This window comes from Opisthorchis viverrini (assembly GCF_000715545.1).
Source record: "Opisthorchis viverrini unplaced genomic scaffold opera_v5_42, whole genome shotgun sequence".
Taxonomy (NCBI): Eukaryota; Metazoa; Platyhelminthes; class Trematoda; order Opisthorchiida; family Opisthorchiidae; genus Opisthorchis; species Opisthorchis viverrini.
In genome coordinates, this window is record NW_008751698.1 from 402,447 (window position 1) to 407,959 (window position 5,513).

The window sequence follows — 5,513 nt, forward strand, 5'->3', positions numbered from 1 at the left end:
TCACGGTTCTATCATATATATATATATATATATATACGATAGTCCCAAGGTAGGCTCTCGAAGCATGCAAATATACGACTCTCCTTGTTCACGTTTTTTTTAGTAAGAGATTCAACATAGGTACTTAAATGGCACGTATGGCTCATCCAACAGGAAGATGGAACAGATGGTCACTTGCCATTGGCTCCATGTTGGGTGAGGTGGAATTTATTACCGGAGACTCCCCCTATCGTACAATCTGGTTGGTGTAAGGAAATGGGTACGTACTGGACAGCCGTTGCTCAGGAATTACAGTTTTACTTGTGCATTCGAGACGTTATTAGACTTAGAAAATGACTGATTAAGACACAGTCTGATGTGGGAGGCTTTAGACCCACAAACTTCTGTTTCATAATTTTGGTTGAAGACGACATTCATTCAGAAACGCAGCCACCGTTTTATTCTGCCATCACACCTCCCCGTGATTAGCTTTCTATTTTAATTGTCTTATAGTCCTTAAGGCGTGCTCGTCACTTCCTACAAAGTGCGAAGGTGATCATGGATTACGAAGGAAGTGCAGCCTATAACTCGGACGCTTAGCCGCGTCCTGTGTACACCAATAATGGTCATCAAGAAACAATATGTGGGACACAAATTTTGTATATCCCGCCTTTTTGTCTTTGACCTACCCAAATTCACTCACAGTCTGAAGATTTCAAAATTTATTTCATGAGATCTTCTCACTGCCATACGTTTGCCTCCGGAACATTCTAGCAAGGATCATCTAAGAATTCGTCACGGGCCCTTGGGGTGCACATCATTATCATTGTTCTATTTTCTGAAAAGACAGAAAAGACAATGTCAGTAGCTATTTGTGGGATATCAGTGAGCTAGGCAATATGGTAACGCCAAATGTCTGCAGCAATGAAGACACTCCAGCATTACACTTCAGATAAAGCTGGAATAAAAATTGTGATGTTGCCAAACTTTTGAAATGACATGTAGTTGACTGCTTTCTAACGAGTTTCTAAGAGCTAAGCTTGGAACCTGATTGAGCTTGCTGAAGATTCCTATGGGGAAAGGAAGATTTGCAGATGTCAATCGTCACTAGGAAAACGGCAGGCATGTCCCCATTAGTTGTACAATCGAGCTGCTTGTTTGTTAGGAGTCAAGGTTTATGGAACAGTAAGGTTAGCACGCCAACATCGGTGACTATATGCATGATCCTTTTCTACTGCTTGCACGATTTTCTTACAGCAAAAAGCAATGGGTCCGTGCAGCTTTTGCAATTCGCAGCAAAAATGGTTGTGAAACGAACCCCAGAACACACACAATAATTGTAGACCTGACATGCCATTAAAGTTTGAAATTAATTTGAAGTTAATGTATATTGGTGAAATTCATAGAATCGATTGCAAAATTTTACCATACCATGAAAGATAAGAAAAATCCCGTAAATTGGTGTTGATCTCCCTCTGGCGAATGATTATTTGTCACCACCAAAGCAAAAAGGCTGAACACGTATGGTCATTCATTCATGGGCTGTTTGGTAGATGCTCTAGATTTGAAGCCATGTGAAAGTTAAAGAGCAAGGAGCGGCGCTCAATCATGCTGACTTTTTCAAACCACAAATAATGTGATGATCCGCAGGCTAACATTTCAGTGTGGTGTTTAACCTTAACGTGAACCACTAGACAAAAACATTTGGTCGCCCAGGGCTTATTCTCGTGAAGGATGTCGTATGAACTCTGGCAGGAAAAACTATCCACTGCTTAACATTAAGCAACTAATCACCGTCGGGTTAAAAACGCTTAAATTCATGATAAGACATTGTTTAAGTGCGGGTTGACAGGACCACCTCTGTTGCCTCTGTTGTCTCTATGTACGCTTCACAGGAGAAACAGTAGTAATGCCAACTGTGTGCAGTACGCCAAATACACATCTCGCCGTTTACAGAAGCAAACAGACCCAAAACAACAGGGTGTACCTAACATTTTTCAGGAAATCGTCTTACTGGGACGACACAAATACTTCTTGAAGAATCCAAAGGGTTAGTTTCTAGACAATTCTGCCCTTGGATATCTTGTAGCTCACATTTTTATCTGCAGTACCCCTAGTCCATAATGACTGCCTCTAAAGCATACTAAAAGGCCATCCGACTACACATCCTTCGGTCTAGCATCTTTGAAATGAATGTACTTGTTTTATTGATAATCCTATGAGAGAAGAAGCTTATTACAAATACAGAATGTAGTTATTTGTTTGCTTAACTATATGTGTAGGTGAAACTTGGGGATAATAACAGCTATTTCCAGCAGACTCGTCTTAAGAATGACGTAAACAAAACATACAATGTAGATGCCCTACAGCTGGCGGAAACTGTGTTAAATAGTCGCATGGATACTAAAAACAATTTTAACTTACCTTTTTTGAGTAGTGATACGGCGGTATCTGAAATTGTCACTACTTGCAATAAATTCTTGTGGAAAATGTGGGCCGGATTTTTCAATGGCGACCATTAATTCCCTCATTCCGCTTACTCGCCACGAGTAATTTCACTGGAAAACGGATTATCTGGTTTTACACCTCACATCAATGGTCACTCTTACAATCCTAGTGGACACACTTGTTTTCTAACATATGCTGTCACTTCAGCCTTCAGTACGTCTTTGCATAAAGGCTTTCTGATGTCTCAATGTTACGTTTCAGTTAATTTTTATCTCCAAAATTTTAAAACGGAAAGCGGATTTGTTCCGACATCAGTATTTCAGAAAAAATGTCTGTTTATTGTAGCGGCTATGTGGGCTAATGCATGACACGTAAACTATGATCAAAACCTATCTTTTTCTACCGTGAACGCATGTGTGTCACTTGTGGATGGTTTAAGAATGCAATATACGTTACACGATAGCGGGGGTCCATTGTGACTTTGATATCCCGTAAACAATGAACGCACCTAAATTCGGAACGTCCGCTGATGCCTATGTTTTGGGCGCAAATTTTATTAACCAGTATATGAATGGCTTGAGATATTCCGGTAGTATTAATAGATAGTGAACGCTGAATCTAAGAGTTATATACAAGCATGTCTGTATGTAGAAAACCAATCCAATTCTAATGATGTCACTATCAAACTCACATGCACTTCACCTGCGTTGCTCCGGATAAACGAGGATAAACTCACTGGAGTTGAATTTGGTAATGCGCTATTTTTTTACATTGGAATTATCGGTATTTCTTCTATCAAACTTATCACCAATGGGCTGTGTTAATGACCACGTAATATGGAAAAGAACGTCAGCTCTATACCGCATTACGACTCTTGATTCCTATTATCTCAATTCTGACGTCCTGTATTGAAACCTTCTGTATTCAAAAAACAGTATAGCTAAGTAGTAGCTCTTTAGTGAATGCCGTTAAACGTACGACAAGATTTGTGCTTTGCGTTATATCATATTATATGCATGATATACATATAATATATATATATATATATGATGTGTGATATATACATAAGATCATATTTAGATAGTTTAAGCAATTTAAACACCTGTGATCGCTCCCTGCCGATACAAGATTGCGAAAAGAGATACTCATCTCCGGTGAATACTGTTCTGTCATGCAGCTGCCTCCTCAGTAGCTATCTTAATGTGGTCATTCTGGAGTGAATAAAATGTGTTGATACTGCTCACCAAAACAATAACTTGGGTACAAGTCTTGGTGTTTGAGGTCTTTTCTTGATGGTTACTTATGACTTAGCCCTAGGCAAAGACCTCTTTTACAGAACCCAACACTTTTCTGTCAAATTTCTTTTTTCTTACGGTGACATTTAGGTCAGCCGTCACGTACCGACCCATTTACATAAACATTTGGTGCATGTTGTTCAAGGTGTTATCACTGACTTTCAGAGTTGGAAGTATATCTCAGAATTCGCGCCTCCTTCAGTACCACTTTTAAAGATTCAATGAGATCTTTGAAACAAAGAGAACCTTTTTTCAGTATGACACTCGAGACTCAGTGAGCAAAAGTTACATGGGCTCAACAGCTTCATCACAAGAGGGGTAGGTTTTCGTTAACTCACCTAACTTAGAGTATCATCAGGAAAATTCATGCTTAAATTTATGAACCTCACCATGGGGATTGGTGAGTCGTATAAGGTCGATTTAGCGAATGGTCCCTGACTGACTGTAGGTAGGACGGATGCACACAAAACCGATATAAACTGAATGTTACAGAACCAACACCTTGACTGTAATTGTTGTGAATTTCTCTATCTGTGTTTTAATGAATTAGTTTGCAATTATAGCCCACAACCATAGTTTTCTAGTTTGTTTTTAGATAATACTACCACTCTATACCGGACAACATTGCTACTATGACCACCTAAAACGGAACACATCTTCACTACGTGGAGTTTGAGTACAACAATGGGTGATAATTGTGTTCCACAGATATATGCTGGCTAGTGGAACGAGTAAATGGTATTCATATTATTAATTTTTCCTTGTCCGTAAACTGAAGGACGGAAATTGATTGGGCATTTTCCAGGGTTCACAACATTTTAAGCCCAATGAGCAGTTTGATTGGAAGAATGCCAGAAAGAAAGATTGATCTGGGAACCTCCCTTTCACATTAACGCAGTTTGCGAACGAGTGAAGCGGGCGCTTGTCCACAATCCAGTGTTCGAGCAGAATATAGAGTTGGCGGACAGCGCCATACTGGTAAGCTTCAAAATGAAAAAAACCGTTCGAGGATGTCCGAAGACTCTCGAGCAACCTTTTGTGAGGTCTTCCATTAGTAAACTACCCGGTTTATTAATGCACAATGCAAGACAGCGAAAAACATGTTTTTCATACAACGAGCGTCTTGATGTAACACTTTGAACATGGTTTTGAGTCCAGTATGGTTTTATATTGGCATCGGTTCCACGAGACTACTGCCACCTCCTGCTTACAATTGTCGGAGAACGGATTGTTGACGAAGCTAGACATAAAAGTCTCGCCAGCGTGAACCATGGAAGACCAGTCAGATTGCCTAACGTTAGTTAAATTTTGTGCTTTGCGTTTCTCAGTGAACGCATTTAGGCTCAGATACCGGAACACAGTACCACCATCAGTGCTAGGTTTGGTTAAATTTAGTTTATAGTTACTAGCTAGGATGTCTGTCTGGTCGGATATGCGAGTTTCTCTACAGAACGTTACAGGAAAATAATAGACTAGACTGCGAATCAGGGTGATATGTTTCTCTGACAAACTCCGACTAACCAAAGGAATGCTTCTGTCAATCGCAAAGTGAAGTTTGTGGTAGAGGTAACTGACGTCACGTTGTGGCTTGTCACCACAAAGTATACAGCTTCATATTCTAGTGACCTCACAATGTCAACTGATTCGTTGCACATCCATCGGTTACGTGTTCAACGCACAAGAATTTTTCGAAATCTGCTGTTTCAGTTGGTTTTTAATCGAGCGCCCAACGACTCCATAATAATTAACTTCTTTCTATCTACTACTAGTTAATACCGGTTTTGGTGATAG